This window comes from Cibotium barometz, chromosome 38, assembly GCF_041138505.1.
Source record: "Cibotium barometz isolate CiBa-2024 chromosome 38, ASM4113850v1, whole genome shotgun sequence".
Lineage (NCBI taxonomy): Eukaryota > Viridiplantae > Streptophyta > Polypodiopsida > Cyatheales > Cibotiaceae > Cibotium > Cibotium barometz.
In genome coordinates, this window is record NC_141083.1 from 26,212,634 (window position 1) to 26,233,110 (window position 20,477).

Below are 20,477 nucleotides of genomic sequence, written 5' to 3' on the forward strand. Positions count from 1 at the left end.
ACTAAATCAATTCAGAATACCGCCCTATGGGTGGAAGTGGAGCCAAGGTAGAAAAAGGGGCACAAGAGAACCAGAACAGACAATCTTTGAAGATGCCACCATCTATCCGGTAGTGGCTTTTATGACAGTTATGACAAGAGCAAAGACCAAGTATCCAAATGCAGGTCCTATTGAAGTGAAGTTCAGGAGGACTAATGAGAGAATAGGGCTAGGACATGCTCTAGTGAGTAGTTGGAAAAGAGCCTACAAGCCCAGGTACAGCCAACAAAGGACATTTCAATTTGTACCAGAGGGCACTACCGCTTAGCTCGAGTTGGAGGGAGGGTGGAACTGGTCATGAAGCATCTAGAGAACATAGTCCGAAGACGAAGACACAATCCGGATCCGGAATGTTTTCAGAATGCCAGTAGGCAAAGGTGAGCTTCGTTTTGTTGATACAGCATCCACCATGATCGCCAGGTGTTGTCGATCGATCAGCCCATCTGGTCATTCGTCAAAGTTCCCCCCTTAGTAACAAACTTATCATGAGTCAAGTCTTCTTGTTTTGGTAACAACTTTGTAACGGTTTCTTGGAAATGCGTAGTACCTGAATGGATGTAAGGAGAAAAAGGGAACCTCCCCAGAGTTATCTAAGGATGCGAGAGTAGTGTATGTGGGAGAGTCTGAGCTAATGTTAAAAGAATGCCTTCTAGGTTGGTCTTCTCTCTTCTTGCTACTCTGTATTGCATAATTCTATCTCTCTCTATGTTACATGAATGTCCTTCTTGTGTTAACCACCATCAGGAAGCATGAATGAACTGAGAACTAATCCGTGTGTTATCTTGGTTACCTCCCCTGTGCATGGGTAGACTGGCAACTCAAAGCTCGGCATTGGCTTATCGCATTGGGCACAATAGAATTAGTTGTCGTTCTTTAGGAGCCGACACTAGTGGTCTAGCACCACTGAAGTGTTGGGTCTTCACCAAACAGCCAGCGTCGAAAGGGACAATTCTCAAGACTTGCTTATGGAAGATGAGCAATATTGACATGGAAGCAATATTAGAATGTTTTGAGGATGGTTCTATACCTATGGCTTTGAGAGAGAAGCTGCTGAGACAACACCTTTAAAGATTGTGCATGTAAGGATGGGAAGCATGCAACTAAGGAGCTCATGGTTACCATATTAATGGTTCGTTAACCTCATGAAGAGGGTTAAGTCAAAGCAACAAAGTAAGTAACAGCAGCCATTCAATCTACAAATGCAGCAATGAAGTGTCCAATGTTTACAATAAATAGAGAGAGGCGTCAACTGCCAATAGTATCAAATGTCACCTAGAAGAGCCGGCAGCAGCAGACAGTAGCTAGTAAAGAGATATTGAGCAATGCACAATGATTAAATTAAAACAAAAGCTACAAAGGCCGCAAGAGAAGAGCATTTTTCTGTGGTTGTTGTAGCTCTCCCAGCAAAGAAAATGGCGGCCAATGGATGGCCCAAAAACCCAATAAATAAGCTGCAAGAGCATTTATCACTGGCAACCCAGCAAAACTCACTATGGTGAGTTTCGAGTGGTTGGGCATGACATCTTTACAATTAGATTCGCTAAAGAAGCAATTTACGATAGCTCAATTAGCGCAGGTGTGAGAGCTCAACTAAATAACAAGTATAGTGTAAGGATTGGAAAAGGGAAGGCAGCAACAAGGACAAGGCCTCAGAGCTCTAGGAAAGAATTATTTGCGTTCGGACATGCCTGCACACCTTCTGTAGAGCAGAAACTAGAAGGCGTGCAGAAAATGTATCCTCTATGGGGCTCAAGTGTCTGAAAGAATGTCGAAGCAAGGTTTCTACATAGGCAGCCAACTGAAAGAAAAGAAAGCAAATGGCAGCGAGAGAAGAGCAAACGCGTGCATATGGAGGCTAGTGCTGTATCCCAGAGTAGAGAAGCATAGACGATGATTGCGTAGAAGAAAACCAACGCAACGCTGTGGTATATCTTGACAATAAGATACGGGTTTAAACCCTAAATTATTAGAGGTGATTCACACCTTAAAGCATGGAGTTGTTTCGAAAGGTTTTGATATAGTTTTTCTTTTTTTTGAACTCTCTCTCTTTTGCCCTGAGATAACGGGCAACCATCAGTTTTGCAAAAGCCATGGTGTTTTTTTAAACCAAATTAGACAGGTTCCCTTGCGTTAGCATGAAATGGTTATATTTTTTTCTCTTGTATTTTTTTCTCGCACGCCCGAAATTATCAGGGTACCCTGTTCTATCTTGGAGAGCTCAAAATGGATGTATTTGTGGTGTGCATTGAGTTATGCACGCATGGGCAATGCATATTATGGGTTGGTTTCTTTTCCCGCGAACATGGGTGTCCAAAAAGTACTTGGGTGGCTCCACTCGAGTAAAGTGATGCTAAAAAAGGATGTGAGGTGTCTAGATTAGCTACACACACACACACACACACACACACACACACACACACACACACGTGTTGAACACTCTAAATTTGCATTGAGGAGTGTTGAGATTGGCAATGCCAAATTTTTGGGGGGAAGACATGAGTTTGTCAAATTGATTGAAGAGATGGTTAGTTCATACATCTAATTTTATATTGAAGAGGGGTGTTGAAATGTGCAATGTAAAATAAAGCTTGGGGTATTTGGTTGAGTCACGAGTGTGTGAAAGCAACACCCTAGAGGCGCAAGATATTGTGGGAAGATAAGAATGCCACATAAGACATTGTGTGAATGGTGAGAGCCACATAAAAGAATGTGGAAAAGGGATTACCACATGGCATGATGATGTGTAAAGAAGATAAGGTCAATGGCTATCTATATTAGAAGCCTCTCATTGTATGGTTGAGAATATGAGGCAATTGAATTGGCAGTCTAGTGTGCAACACAGGCAAGACAATGACATGAGATCTCACATGCTCCATTGACCTTCTACCTACGAGAATCCCAAGCTCAAGCCATCACGAGGTAAATGGCATACCTCACCTATGCATTTGTGTACTTTCTATGGTATATTCGTTCTCGATTTGGGCATTGTGTACTCTTGAGTGCAATGTGGTGAAATATCCACCACAAGAGTGACTCCTATCTTTCCCATGCAAGGGTTTATCTTAAATGGTGGAATATCCCCACTGCATAGCCATAGTGCCTTTTGAATGCTTGTGAATAGTTTAGTTCTATTGTATTTTTGGTTTTTTCAAGAATGGAGTAGAAATAAAATAGAAAAAAAACCTTTATTTTGCTACACTATTCTTGTTTTCTATTGCATTTTCTTGTTATCTTTAGAAATCTATGTTTAGTTTTTCTTGCTACCCTTAAAACTGTGTGTCTTTTAATTTCTACAATTCTTGTTTTGGTCAATTTCTATGTTTTTGTTTTTTGTTCATTTTTCATTTTTACACACAAAAAAGTAATAATTTGGGCTTGAAATCGAATCAATTTGGTTAAACAGACTTGAAAATTGGTTTCTAAGCAATGGGGTTTATCCCAATTTTGACTCCTTCCAAAGAGAAAATATGATAAAAACAAGGATTTGGGTAGGATTTGCAAAACGGATTATTTTTTGTGTTTTGCATGTTTTTTACATTTTTACATTACTGCTAATAGAATGGATTGACTTGGCTTAACCCTCTATAAGTTGGGCCACTAGTTGTTGTTAGCCTTAATTGGCTGGCTGCATTTAATGCGTGTAGGCTCTTAGACCCTAGGGTTAAAGTGGGATTCTAGGAAAAATTTGAAAATCCTGACAACACTCCTTTTCAGGTAATTTGTGAAACTAAACCTAAAATTGTAAAAAATAAAAAAAATAGAAAGTAAAATATGAAAAAAATAAAAAAAGAAAAGAAAGTTTCCACCCAATAGTATGGAAAATTTTCGAAATACCCATTTTAGGCCATGAGGGAACAACGTTGGTATAACTTATACATCCCAAAAAATTTAAAATCTACATAATAAACTTACTATACAAACTTTTCACATTTAATGTGTGAAGGCTTTTAGGCCCCAAGTCAAAGTGGGATTCTAGGAAATTTTTGAAAATCTTGACAACACCCCTTTTTGGGTAAAGCTATGAGATTGAAAATTGAAACCAAAGCATTAAAACTTAAAAATTAAAAAACAGAAAAGAAAAAAAAAGTTACCTCCCAGCATGGGAAAGTTTGGAACATTACATGCTCAAACTCTCTAGATAGCCGTTTTAGGCTGTGGGGATCATGTTAGTACAACTTAAACAACACCCTCAAAAAAATTAAAATTTACATAAACTTATATAAACTCGCACTTGGGCACTCTGAAAAAAATGCATGCACAACCCTTCCTAAAGTGTTCAAAACTCTCTAAAACACATTTGAACAAGTTTCCTTAACACAAATAATAATAATAATAATATAAAAATAAAAAATCGATCATTCAATTTCTTAGCCCCTCGACCAGCCCAAAGTCACATACATTTACGATCTAGACGTGTTTTTAAAAAAAAATAGAGAACAATAGTTGGGGTCGACTCTAGAGAAACACCAAATGTAGCCTCATTTCAAGGAGGAAGGATCCACATTGATATCCCTATCTAAGCAACTCTTACTAATCCTGCTATTACTTTATCCATTGACCCACCTGTTATTACTCTACCCACCGCTGACCCACCTACTGTACTCTACCATTGACCCACCTATTGTTGTTACTCTATCCATTGATCCACCCGTGTTACTCTACCCATCAACCCACCTCCTCTACAAGCACTTATGCTTTGATGAAAAAAAAATGAATGAAGTGTAGGCAGTATGGCACTAATTCAAGATGCTAGAGCAAACAAAGAATAAACTTTATGGTTTGCACAATAACGATTAGCGGCCCACGTAGCTCAATCTGCCTAAAACTTGTCCCTAGCTAGGACTACATAGGTAATACTTGATAGCCAAGACACCAGTTATGTTGACAACATTGCAGATGCCTCTAAGAGGGAACTAGGCATGCAAATCCTAGACTAATGTCTAGTCATGGGAAGACTAGGACTTTGACGAAGTAACAATAGATACTCTTATAGATTTGGGGACTGCCCAAACCTATGGTGTTAGTTGGGAAGAGATTGTCCAAACATTCTTGGGAGCCATGACTGAGGAGGAACATTTGCAAGGCATCTCTAAATGCATATATTGGACCATTAAACATGAAAGGATCGAAAGACCTATGGAGCAAGTTAGGACAGCCAAGGCTAGAGCCCCCATAATGAGAGAAATGGTAACACCTCCTATAAGCCCACAAGATCCTACAAGTATTGTAGTTTCACCTAGCTATACCCTGGACTAGACTACACCCTCTATCCTGCAAGGCCTACAACCGTCACCCACAAATGTTACCCGTTCACACTTATTATTATAAATAGTGATGTGCAATAGTATATTGGTTTTCCCATGCAACGTCCGCGTGTCCCGGGCATTACTAGCATGTAAATATTACATAGTAGTATCAGTGTGCTCATCCCACGTGTTTTCACATGTAAGGGTCGTAACATTCTTTCCCACTTTTTAGGAATCATCATCCTCAATGATAAATTGAGGATATTGCTTATGGAACTGAAACTTTGTATCCAAAGTTGCATTTGTCAATGGATGTCCTTTCCATTTTATAAGAAACTCTCAAAGAATACGATTTCACAATCCTCTTTCTCTTCATTCTAGGATCTATTCTAGTCCATGATGTTCTTAATTAGGTTCCTGCAAAGCAATCATACCTTCAACTAAATTATCACCATTGTGAAGATAACACTTTATTTGACTCACATGAAATACTGGGTGGACATGATAGTCTTGTGGTAAGTCTCTTATAAAACACATCTCCAACTTGTTTTAAAATCGACCATGTCCCAAAATATCTACGCAACAACTTAGTAGATTCACCCACATGAAATGTCTCAGTCCTCCAAGGAACAAGTAGAGATACTTTCTCCCCCTCTTTAAAAGAACGATCTACCTTCTTGGGATCAACATACTTAACCACTTGATCCGTAGCCTGATGGATATAACCTCAAGCTCTAGCTAAATGTAACCGCATTTGAGACATAAATTCAGCTACGCTTGGTGTCTTTTGAGGTTATCCAATTGTACTAGGCATCAATGGATTATACTAATAATTCAATTCAAATTGAGAAAATTTTATAGAGGAATGCTTTGAAGGAATTATATGCAAAGTCCAATAAAGGTGTCTCAATTGCACTATCGTTCCCCAACATAAGGTCTCAACATATCCTCCAAGACTTGGTTGACTCTCTCGGTCTAACTTATCAGTTTGTGGATAATCACCCTGCTACGCATGTAGAGTTATGTGCCAAGTTTACTACAAACATGCTACCAAAATATCCTGTAAACTACAAATCTCTATCTAACACAATGGATTATGGCAAGCCATGTAATCTAAACCGATGGTAATAAGTACTTTTTCTACTTGTGGAGCTTTAACTTTGTTCGTGTAGGAGTAAAGTGTGCCATATTAGAGAATCTATCCACAATGACAAAGATAGCATTGTAACCTTTCCTGGTTCTGGGTAAACCAGGAATGAAATCCATGGAAATACTCTGCCATTTCCTCTCTATAATAGGCAATGGATGTAATAATCTAGGTGACTTCACATGTTTGAATCTAGTAACGTGGCACTGTAAGCAAGGTATCACATAATGATTAACATGTTTCTTTAACTGTGGCCACCATTAGAAATGTTAAATGAGCTCAATTATTTTCTTAACTCTTGGGTGTCCATCACATGGATTCTTGTGTCACTAATACCCTCATACTATCTATGTCTAAAACGCATATCTTGCCATTCCTCTTGAGAATTCCACTCAATGGTAAATCTATGTTTACCAATAATAAATCAGATGAGGATGATTCCTCATCTACTTGGCTAGGCTTATTCCATAGCGACTAAACATACAGATTTGCCTTTTGAGCTTCATGTATTTTATGATGATCTCATTCTTGACTATACTAAAACTTATGTGATACATTATATGAGTCAATGCATCAGTAACAAAATTATATTTTCCTCATCTATACAAGATTTCCATATGAAACTCTTGCATCAATTCAGCCCATCTTACTTAATGGGCGGCCTCTTAAATCTTGCTGGTTTAAAAAATACATCAGTGTATCATGATCTGTGTATACCTTAAACTCAGCTCCATACAAATAATGCCTCCACACCTTGCGTGCATGTATAAATGCATATAGTTCAAGATCATGTGTGGGCCACGTGTTACAAACTACTAAGATTCTTACTTTCAAAAGCCATTAGTTAGCCTTCGTGGCTCAACACAGCTCCTATGATCTTTCTCAATGACAAAAGTTAATGATCACGAATCCACAATCTTTAACAAAGGTGCAGCTGTAACCATCTACTTTAATTTATCAAAACTTTGCTATTGAATGTCATTCCAGACATAAATAATGGTAACTTGCAAAAAAAGTTAGTCAATTGCATTGCTATTTCAGAATAGAAAATAATGAACTTTTTCTAAAAACCAAATAGTTCTAAGATTTGAGCACAATAATGTGTTGTGGAACACGTCAAGCAAATATTACTACTACTTTCTTTGAGTCCATCTTTATGCCCAGCACACCAATATAATGTGTCCCAAATATTCAACTTCCTCTTAACATATGAAAAGCATTTTTTTGGCATACAACATATTTTCCCTTCAGGAGCACACTAAATACTATAAACAAGTGTGGTTTGTGCTCCAATAAAGATTAAATACTATAAAGCAAATTGTAATCAATAAAATCCACTACAAATTTACCCATCAATAGCCTAAAGACATTATTGATTAACATCATAAATGTGGTTGGTACATTAGTAAGCCTAAATGGCATAACAAGGTACTCATAACTTGACCAAAACGCGAGTACAAAAAGTAGTCTTAGATACATCTTCATCTTTCATACAAATATGATGATACCCACTTTTTCAATCTATCTTACTAAAGACCTTAGGTCCACCTAGAGCTTCTATCAAATAATTGATCCTTGACACTGGATATTGATGTTTTATAGTAAGTTATTTAAGGCTCTATAATCAATACACATTTGATAAGAACCATCTTTCTTCTTAACTAGAAAAAGTGGAGAAGTGAATGGTGAGAAACTGGATAGAATGAGTCCTTTTATCTAGGTACTCGTCAATCACCTTTGACACTTGGTTCTCCTCAACCAAACTCATCTGGTATAGAGGTTTATTAACTGCAGTTGCATCAGGCATAAGCTCTATTCGATGCTCCACATGTCTACGTGGAGGCAAAGAAGAGGGCATGTTAGATTTGAAAATATCAAAAAATTATGTTAGATTTTTCACTTACAAAGATTTTGTGGCATTACAAGTTGGAGTTCTACTTTCATGCGTTTCTACAACACTTGAAACTTTTTGAAACCAACCTAAAAATAGAGACTTACAAGATATTTTAAGAATTTTGTAGCAATAATTAAGGCATTCTTGCATAGATTTGGCTCACCTTTAATGTGATGCATCCTCCGCTCATGCAAAAATTGATAGACATGCACTTCGAAGAGTCGATAAGATGCTTCTTCCATGCATGCCATTCAGATTGGGCTGAAAGCACAAAGTTATAATAAAATAGTGTATGAAATAAAGGAGATGTAAACAACTCACGACAATTTCAACCATTCATTTCTTATATCAAGACATACCTCAATGGTGGTTTCCTGGAAGCCTTTGGTGCCATGACTACTTTTATATTTTCAATCTCTCTATGAAATTGTATCTGGAAGGCATATATAAAAAATTAATAAAAAAGTTATAAAGAGCCACTAGGAAAAAAGATATGAAAGATCTCTCTCTCTCTTTGGCCCTAAACAGGGCACGACGCCGTGCCCTATTTAGGGCCAAAGACTCGAGAGAGACCCCGGGCTCAACGCCTGTGCTGGCTGCTTTCTGCTGCTGCTTATCCCCATGCAAATACACACACACCTCAAGCTTTGCTCCACACCTTAGCACATATGCACACACACTAAGTTGCCCCATGCCACACACACACACTCTCAATATTCAAGGTACACACACCCACTTACTAGCTCAACACACTCACGCGCTAGCCGGCTGCTGCTGCTGCTGCCCCTTTGTTTAACACAATCTACGCACGCACAGTCTTTCTCTCTCTCTCACAGAGAGTTTTTCTCTCTCTCTCTCTCTTTGGCCCTAAACAGGGCACGGCACCGTGCCCTATTTAGGGCCAAAGAGAGAGAGAGAAAGACTCTCTATTCTCTCTCTCTTTGGTTAGGGCCAAAGAGAGAGAGACCCCGGGCTCAACACCTGTGCTAGCTGCTGCCTGCTGCTTATCCCCACGCACACACACACACCCCAAGCTTTGCTCCTCGCCTCAGCACATACGCACACACCCCAAGCTTTGCTCCTCGCCTCAGCACATACGGTACAGACACCCACTTACTAGCTTAACACACTCGCGCTAGCCGGCTGCTGCCCCTTTGTTCAACACAAGGCGAAGCAGAAGCAGAAGCAGATTTTGAGACAAAGGATTGTGCCCTGTGCATTTTGACTATGAACACAAACAACATGCCCCTGCTCTGTTAAGGTAAAAACAGAGAGAGAGAGAGAGAGAGAGAGAGAGAGAGAGAGAGAGAGAGAGAGAGAGAGAGAGAGAGAGAGAGAGAGAGAGAGAGGAGAAAACTTGGATTTGAGACTGTAGGCAAAAGCTCCAAGGCTCCAACCAGATGTTCGACGGCTCCAATGGTTGTAGCGATGGTGTCAACAATGGTGTCTTGCAAACACCCACACACACAAACACACACACACACACACTCTCTCTAGATCTATCCTTGGTTTCGAGTGTCACTCTCTCACTCACACACACACACACACACACTTTCTCTCTATCTTCAAAACTTGTATTTACACACCCACACACATATACACACACACACATAAAAATTACACATACACACACATAAAAATTCTATATAATATTTAGACACACACGCACACACAAAAATAGAAAAAGATTATAATAATCATTATTTACATAGTCTAATAATATTATGTATAATAATATAAATACACATGTGCAAAATATATACTAAATGTTTCAACTATAATTAGATGGTATTATAATATAGTGAATATAATTTTAAGTCTATATGTTTTCATAAAAAAATTATAATTAAAATTATAACTTAATAATTTTTATATCCTCAAAAACTCTAAATAATAATACAAAAATCATCATAACTTGTAGGGCACGATGTAAAATAAGGAATAAGATATTGTGCTCATAAGGTTGGAAGATTTTTATTAATAGGCTCAATGATGAATTGCAAGTGTGGTAGAAAGAGGAGATTGTGGTACATTAATTTCATATGCACGACTCACCAAAAATTATCAAAACAAATACAAGGACATCATTAGTGCATTTATGACTCTTGAAGGGGGTTTTATTATTCATGTTCAGAGAATTGAAGGGGGTTTTACGAATCACAATTTGATTAGAAAATTGACCCCTTTTAATCAAGTTTTTTTAATACGAGAACTATATTATGCAACTCTTGAACATGTAGGCAATCTTTCACTCTTCTTGTTTGAGGTCATGGCTAGAGAGATCACTATTTTTGGCCCCCTGGAAGGTCAGAAGCTAGTTCTGTTTTTCCAACAAGAATATGTTGAGCTTAGACTTGCATTGCTTGTGGATCATTTTCATCTTCAAGGTAAGGCGTTTTCTTTGAAGCCTCTATCCTTGAATATAGAGAAATGTAAATTGGAGCCCATACAGTTGTCAGATGGTGCAGATGGTTTTCTTCTAGATTCTACCGCAAACCAGTTATACAGAGTATGCATTGATGATGCAAGTGGCAAGGATAAAACTATTCTCCATGGGCTTGGTAATGAAGGTTGTGAACAGGAGTTGTATGAGCACCATAATGTTGATAGAACGGCCTCAGGTTCCGGGTCCAAGACTGATCCTTCCTCAGTTTTTGATTTGATAAAGGCTACGCCATTAAATAGTAGCTTGCATGCTGCTATGCAAAGTGTTAAAGACTTCCAAAAGCTTCTTGAGCTTCCAAGGTGTTATGATGGTTATGTTGCATTCGAGCTTCCCCCATGTGCTTCAAAGTCCTCTATGATTGGTATGGAGCAAAAGAATGATAGTCATCATTGGATAGAATATGTTACGAGTACGTATGATTGCTTTGAAGGTGTTGTGCATTTCAGTAGGTGCTCTGGCCACCTTAGATGTATTAATTTGGATTGTTCCTACTACATGAGACTCGAATTTCAAAATGAAACTCAGTGGAAAGGAAGGATGAAGCGTAGTTGTCCAAAAGGATTTGTGACTTCGGAGCATGGAAACATTACTTGTAGGCATTGTGGAGAGATGCCTGAATGTGTTGCATCTTGCCCAGTAATCATCTATTATTGTATACCAAATGATCACTTCGGCTTTACACGATGTGCTATACATTTAGGGCACCATACTCATCCATATGAAGAGGGCACTCAGAGGGCGGATATTCAAATGATTGAGGAGAAATTGCATTCCAAAGCAAAGGGAAATCCATTTCTTGCTGCACGTTGGAAACCACAGTGGCAAAAGATGTTATCTTGGACATGCTTATGGGGGGCTAAAAATAAAAAGCAGTCAGATATTGGTGATGATGAGTTTGCTAGCATGATTGAGTATATAACGCCGCTCCCAAGCAGGAAAAGAACTCTGAAATGTTTGGAACATGCTGAAATGTTTGGAACATGCTAAAAGGGCCCAAAGTATTACCTAAAAGGGTTTTGAGGCAATCTTGGATCTCAAAGATAGATGCAAATATCCTTTTATTCAAAGTGTGTTATTTCTAGGGCAGTTAGTATCAGATTACCAGCCACATGTTTTTAGATGTCAACTCTTGGTCCTGGGAGTGGATTAGACTTAGTCAATAGAATGCGGCCTGGTGGAAATCTGTAGGACATGTGGCTACATTTTGATCATGTGCATAGAGTTCAAGGCTGGCCAACGATGTCTGCGCATGTATATGATCCATGAAAGCTTGTCAAATGGAGGGCAAAATTAACAAAAGAATTTCAAGATTGCATAGAAAAAGGTCGACTATTGGATGCGCAAGTTGTTCAAGAGGTCATAATAACGTGGGGAGAGTCTCATATATTCCATGTTAGTACTGAAGGCTCTCGAGCAAAGGGTGTGACATATTCAGTGACTATATCTGATTTTCCAAGATGCACTTGTGAAGGTTTTCAAAAAAGAGAGGCCAAACACTTGGTTTATGTTCCTTGCAAGCACATATACTACATTTTTTTGCAAAAGTACTTGGGTTGGACTAGAATGCACATGAGTTTATCCATCAAGCAGCACTTAGCAAGGTGAAATTATTTCAAGCATTGGGTTTAGTAGACGAACAAACCTACCATTATAAGTTGAAAGATTTAGTGGTGTTAAGAATATCTAAAGGCAATGGTTTTGGGTACAACTTTTTGTTTTCAGGAAAGTTGGTGTTGTTTCCTTCTTGGAAACAAGCATTTTGATTATTAGATTATTATGTAACCATGTGCATATTTTCCTTGCTAAAAGCAAGCAATCTTTTTTCTCTACTTGCAGATAGCATAGATCCATCCAAGAGATCAAAAACACTTAATTGAAAAAGTCTACCACTCAACTGAAGAGAGAGAACCAGTTAACTCCACTAAAGCCTATGTAACTTTTTAGAGCTTAGCACCACCTTGCCACTGCACCATTGTACAAGAAAGCTATTCCAAAAATGCATGCTGAGATACATGTGTCTATATGTCTATATCAGAGACAAATTGTGGGTAGATTTGTTTGGATGGGTTCATCTTCACATTATACATTTGGGTTTTGTTTTTCTCATATCAAAGTATTTATCCAGGTGTCGCCCGGATTTTTACATTAGCTCAAAAAAGTTTGCTCGGTGAATGGTTTTCCTCCATAAAATTAAGTTTGTGGTTAGAAGATCCAACACTGATATATTCATGAAAAAAATACACCATGTGTATTCATGCTCATTGCAAATCAATACCCCGCTACTCGAAACACGCTCTCTCTTGTTCCTTCTCACTCGTGAAATGACCATCCTCCTTTGGTTTTTGCCTAGTGAGCTTCCCAATCTACTCCTTGAGATTGTGTGGTAGAGCACTTCTACCCATGCCACCCTTGTGCGTGCTTCTACAACTTTCACCATGCCAAATGTTTTTTGAGACATGCAATAGGGTTTGTGAGGTTTATCATCTCCACCACAAACCTTATATGTTTTTTGAGACATGCAATAGGGTTTGTGAGGCTTGTGAGTGAGGTTTATCATCTCCACCACAAACCTTATATGTTTTTGGTTGTCCTCATCAACAATTCTAGTTATCTTATACTCTTTAGCATTTCCCTCCAGCGGTCCAAATTTTGTGATGATTCAGGTCATCATCTTCTATAGACTTGATTTCCACTTCACCTTCTGCTGGCAAGTGGAACACCTTAGACATGTGCAAGGGGTTAAACTCCCTCTTCTATCTTGAGGGTAGTGTGATGACGTTGAAATGCTAGAGCTATCCCAATTGTTCTCTTACCTTGAAGTTATGTTGGAGCTCCTCCTAGTAGGGAAGCTTTGCGGACTTCTTCAAGCCCATCGTTTCTAGTCACTCTAGTGCATGTTTGTCTTGAGTGGATGATAGGTACTCAAACTCCACCATCCTACTAGGCAACAGATAGCTAGGGTAGGGTGAGAGAAGGTAAGGATCACAACACAATTTAATAAGGATCGGGGAGGTGGCATAGCAAAGCAAAGAGCAGGGAACATGGTTTTTGCACATAGAAACATGCAATCTAGGTGTTTGAGTGAGAAAGTGCAATGGCTCTCGGACATGGTCGTGGTGCATGCCTCCCCTTAGTATAGCCATAATTGCCTGATGTTTTCATGATTTTCCATAATTCTTTTCAAATATTATCTATCAGTGCATATTGCGCAAGCAACAAGGTCATTTATGGCCAGGTTGTGGTGGGGTGACATTGATGTGACACCTTTTCCTTTCCATCCATGCACCCTTTTATGGGGTGGAATCATAAAATTTCCCACCACATCCATACCAATGAGATCCAGTATCAAAATTTGGTTCCCAAAAATCTTTCCTTTTAGTCCATCCAAAATCTTCCTCGACGTACGCATGGGTGTCCTAGCAACCACGAGCCCATGCATCACCTGGTCAGAACTCTCTAGGATCCTCCTTAGGTGTCCTAGCACTTCATTCAGGGACCGCTTCATCGGTCCTCGCCCATCGTACCGGAAGCGCACCATTTTAATCATACCGAGGGAGGCTAGTCAAGACCTCGACAGGCTTTGCCACAAGTGACGTCCCTTTGACGACTCCCTGTCGGCTGTTCCAACGAACCTCCTCTAGAAAAACATAAGTCAAATGCTTCCTCCAGCATTCTGGCATAAAATAGTCCTTTGAATTTTAAAAAAAATAGAGGTTCCAATGCAAGTAAAATTCCAATTTGAGATTGGTTCCAAGAACCCTTTTTCCATAAATCCCAGTTTCATAATGAGGATCCTTGCTCTCATCAGGGTAATCTACCCATCATTTAGTCTGATTATCCAACTAGATTCTTGGTGAGTTCGGTCAGGAGAAACTAGTTTAGTTCCGATAGTCTATTCTTTGTGATTAGAAACTGGAATTGGTCACGAAGATTTTACTTCATTCAGATCGAGAGATGGACAAGTAGGTTTACTGTCCGTCCTTCTCGTAGTCTAACCAAATTCATTCGGTTTAGTTCTAAAACGATTCCCTTCAGATAAACATCTAGTTTTCTGGATAAATATCAATTTAGTGATTTTACCAATTAAAATATCCAAAGATATTCTTTCTATCATATAATTTCTCAACCTTAATTCATTAGGTAGAATTATGGTGGAAATTCATCTTTTGACACTAAATTTTAATTCAAATCCATCTTTTCTTAAATATCATAAAAATTCTTCTTTTAATTAAAATATCAATATCTAATTTTTTTGAATTAACTTGAAATCCTTCTTTTTCTAATTTCCATGAGTGCAATCTAATTATCATGGCAATTCCTCTATTACCAAAATTAAATCTATCTAAAATTTTTCTTAAAAATTACATAAAAATATCCATTAATTCCATTGAGCTAAAATTTCCACTATTCTCATTTAAACATTTGAATTCCAATATGGTGGGAATTCCTCTTTCATCATTTTAACCTATCTATGCAAAAAGATAAATTTAACTAATTTTTCTCTTAAAATTTAAATAAAAATCTCCATTAATTCCTTTACACTAGGAATTACACTTTCCTCATTTAAATATTTGAATTCCAATATGGTGGGAATTCTTCTTTCATCATTTAAACTTATCTATAAAAAAAAGACAAATTTAACTAAATCTTCTCTTAAAATTGGAATAAAAATCTCCATTAGCTCCTTTACACTAGGAATTACACTTCTCGCATTTAAATATTTGAATTCCAATATGGTGGAAATTCCTCTTTCATCATTTAAACTTATCTATGCAAAAAGATAAATTTAACTAAAATCCTTCTTTAATTTTTAAATAAAATATACATTATTTTAGCATCATAATTTTTCTCTTATTTCATTGGAATATTTCATTGAAATGTATGGATTTCCATTGTCATGGGGATTACTCTTTTAACATAAAAATGGATTACTAGAAACTCCTCTTTTTTCTAATTATCTATTTATGCATAAATATAAAAATCAAATTTTTTCATGATTATAATATGAGAATCATTCACTTAATCTAGGATGATTAATCCTAGAATATGGTAGAAAGTTCTCTTTTCATATTATGAATGAAAATGATTTATGTGTTAATTTTTTAGAAATTTTGCCATAGCTTCGCTGCTATTACTGATAAATCTTAATAATTTGAAAGCATAAAGTTTAATAATATCCCTATGATTATAATAACCATTAAATGGATCAATATCCAATTATGGGCTTGATTCTTAATTTTTCCATAAATTAAATAGCATCAAAGCATTAAAAAGCCACTTAATTGACCTCAATTTGACAAGCATAGAAATTACTTTTAGATTAGAGAATTGCTTCATGAGAAGCTTCATTTGAAAATGAATAGGTCATAGGAATGGCCATTCTTTGGGGGGGAGAGAGAGAAACGCTTAAAAACATTATAATTTAAGCATAAATGAAAATTTATGTGTTTTATCATTACAATTCATTAAAGAACTTCAATTGAATTAAAAAGTCATTCAATTGAATGCTTCTCAAGCTTGAGAGGGGTTGAGAAGAGAGAAACATTTGGATATTAAAGAAAAAAAGACCATAAACCACATTTTACCTTCTAGATTGCTTGACTCTTTGATTAAAGTAGAGGCCCAACCAATCAATTGGTTTGGTATGTTGATGAAGTCTCCAAGGAAGATTGAAGAGAGAGAGAAGCTCCAATCTCTTCAATTTGTAGAGGATTTTTAGAGGATAATAGAAAATAAACTTATCTTAGAGTAATACTAGCATAGTTTAGTTCACAGATGAGAATACAAAAGAATGAGGATCTATTTATAGGTGAGGGAGGCCACTAACTGAGTCCAACTAAGTTCTAGAATATTTCAGCTTCAGTTTTGGGTGAATTTGGACAAGTTTTGGACTAGTTTGGCTCCCTTTGTTATTTGGTTTGATCTAGGAGAGAGGAGAGATAAAAATATCCTATTATTTTCGAGTTTAAAACTCATCCACACATGTGAAATAGGCGCCTTCTAGAAGGGTTTCTTCTCCTTACCAATGTGTCAAAAATGAATGATTACTCTAAAATATCTCATTTTTACTCATTTTTGGGTATTTTTTTTAATTCTTTGGATTTATCTTATCCCAACACTTGGATTTATCTTGTTGGTCCATAGGAACCTTAATCTAAAATTTTAAAAAAATCTTGACCCTTAGGCTAAGGTCTTCTAAATCATTTTTAATTAATTCCAATCGTACCTTAGAAAATCTATTTTGATTTTCTGTTTCAGGGAATTTTTTTTGATATTTGTAGAATTTATTTATCCAAAAATATCCCAATATTGATTTACCACTCTCTAGAAATTTTTATCTCACTAGGCTAAACCAGGAAAAATAATATTTTCTTGTATTTAGAAACATAGAATGATTACAAGTTATTGAAGTAGAGGCTTAATTGTTATTCAAGCTGAGGAGGAATCTTACATCCTCCTTTAAGTCTCCATTAAGAAAAACCCTCTTAACATCCATTTAATGTATTTCCAAATCAAACTGAGTTGCAAAAGCTAGTAGTACTCGAATGCTTGTACTACGAACTACGGGTGAAAAAGTGTCATGATAGTCAATCCCTGCAATTTGTGACTATCCCTTTGCAACTAAACGAGCTTTGAATTTATCAAAGGATCCATCTGCCTTTGTTTTAGTCTTGTAAACCCACTTACATTTGATAGGAGTATGATCAGAAGGTAGATTGGTAAGAACCCATGTACCTTTCGAGATCAAAGACTCATATTCAGCTTCCATGGCTTCCTTCCATTGTTCCTTTTGTGGAGAGGACATAGCTTCTGCATATGTTGAAGGATCTTCACAAACAGCCAATATGTGATTAAAGGTTTCAAGATCATCATCATATACATGATTTGCACCGTGCTCAAGTTCAATAGGAAGACCAACATAGATATCAAGATCTATAGCAGTCTCCTTTGAAACCGTAGGATGAACATCAATATATCCATCAAAAGAGTGTTGTCATCATGCAAATCATTTTCCAAAAGTAGAAAAGGAAAAGAAGTTAGTAATGTTTTTGTATCATCGGCATCATCTGTGGACCATGAACCTCCCATAAATTGCTCATTGAATATAGCATCTCGACTAACAATTGCCTTTTGAGAACTTGGATCATAAAACTTGTAACCCTTTGAGTTGTCAGAATAACCAATAACACCCAAAGACTTTGAAATGTGCAACAGAAGGAGTTTGGTCTGTCCAAGCTATGATTGGAATCTTACCAAAAGGTGCAGTAGTTGAAAGATGATTTTAAACAAAAACGGCTGTCAATACTACTTCTGCCCAAAAAGAGCGAGATAATCCAGAATGAATAAGCATGCTTCTGATTGCATTCAAAATTGTACGATTCTTTCGCTCTACAACTCCTAGCTGTTGGGGAGAATATGGAATGGTATACTCATGGTGGATGTTGTGGTTGATGCAATGATCGTGAAATAAGTTGGAAATATATTCACCACCATTATCACTTTGAAGAATCTTGACTCTTCGACTAGTGTGATTCTCCACAGATATTTGGTACCTCTTAAATGTGTCCAATGCTTCTTATTTATGTCATAGCAAAAGGACATTTGTATACCATGAATAGTCATCAATAAAAGTAATGAAGTAATGGTAGCAAGACTTGAATGGAGGAAAGGGTCCACAAATATCAGTATGAATGAGATCCAAAAGATTATTTGAATGAATATTTGTAGACATTGGAAATGGCTCTTACGATGATGTTTGCCTAGAGCACAATATTCACATATGAGATTTAAGGTCCATACCTCTCACAAGATCATGACGATGAATATCAAGAAGCTTTGAGAAATTTGAGTGAGCAAACCCGATGATGCCATAGCTTACAATCCAGATCTCCTAGAGCTGTAACAACATTTGCAACATGCTCATTCAATGAAAGTACAAAGAGACTACCATGTTGAGGAGAAACCACAATAGTCGTGCCATCCTTTTCAATGCGACATTTTGTATTATCAAATCCAACAAATAGACCAAGATCCACAAGCCACACAACAGAAAGTAAGTTACTTTGTAAATCAGGAACATATAAAACTCCTCGTAGTATTTTGGTTGAGGAAGAAGTTCCCAAATACAAGTCGCCAATACCCATTACTTGGCAAGTTGTATTATCGGCAAGATAAACCACTTTCTTGATAGGAATTGGATGATAATTGTGTAACTATTGCAATTGATATGTCATGTTGCCAGTAGCACCAGAATCAACAATAAAGAGAGAACCATCACGAACATGTAGTACCTTTTCTTGAGAGACATTATAATGAACCAAATTAGCCTCTTGATGAACATTGTCTTCATCATGAGGATTTTGTTGAGTAGCATAAGCTTGATTTCGAGCTTCATCATAATGCCTCTTGAAGCATCGACTGGATGAATGCCTTGTGCTCCCACAATATTCACAAGGTTGCAAAAGAGGAAGAACCCCTTGATAAACAAGGTTGCTTATTTGTAATACCGTGTTCTTCATCGTACTCTTGTGCTACCACAATATTCACAAGGTTGCAAAAGAGGAAGTACCCCCTTGATAAACGAAGTTGCTTATTTGTAATACTGTGTTCTTCATCGTACTCTCGTGCCCAACATTTAGATACCAAGTGACCAATTTTGTCACAATAAGAACAATGCTTTTGAGAAAATCTCAAACGAGAAGAATTACCTCCTCTTTGGAAGCCACGAGATGTAAATTGGGAGGAGGAAGAAGGGCGTTGCTGAAATGGACGTCTCCGGACAGCAAAGGTTGTCTCTAATTCTGTGTACTCGACGTCTGACGATCATGACGTTGAGAATATTCAATCAAAGAAATACATGTATGCTCAAAGTCAATTCCATCCTTATTAGATAATATAGTGACAATATTATCATACAAAGGATCCTTCATCGTATCAAGAAGGTGTGTAACCAATTGAGTTCGAGGAATAGGATCCCCTGCAGCAAAAAGTTGATTCATAATACCTTTGAATGATTCAATGTGACTAGACATAGATGTACCTACCTTGAATTGAAGCTTGCCTAGAAGATTATGGAGATACAGAATCTCTGTAAACAGATTTCTTCTCAAACATAGTGATAAGATAGTCCCATATAGCATATGACATGGATAACGATAAACATCTAGCATGAGTGAATCGTTAAGGGCAGAAAGTATATATCGACGAGCAGCCTTATCACGATGAATCCACTGTGCATGATCAATTTTCCACTGTTCAAAAATAGGACCTTCGGTAATAATAACATCATTCTGAAGTGGATCAATAGGTTGAGGAGGGCATGCAAGAATTCGCCTCCTTCCAAAATTAATAGCATCTTGTATTTCCAACCAGGAAATCCTTGGCCTTGGAAAAGAGGAACAGAATGCTGCCCAGAAGAAAATCCGTTAACAAGTTAGGTTGTGAGAACACGTACAAGATAAGATCGCAGAAATGTACGAGATATGAGAAACGTAGCCAAAAATAGGCATGCACCAGACGACGAGCATAAAGTGATCGTGTAAAGAATAGAATGTGAACCAAAATTAGAACTCTAAAAGTGGAGACCTGTGTCTCATGCACGTAAGAAAACTTAGAGGTCCATAAAAGATGAAAATAATAATAAGAAAAAGCATCGCATTAAGAAAAAACACCGCGTTATGACGCAACTTACACGGCAAGTTTTGT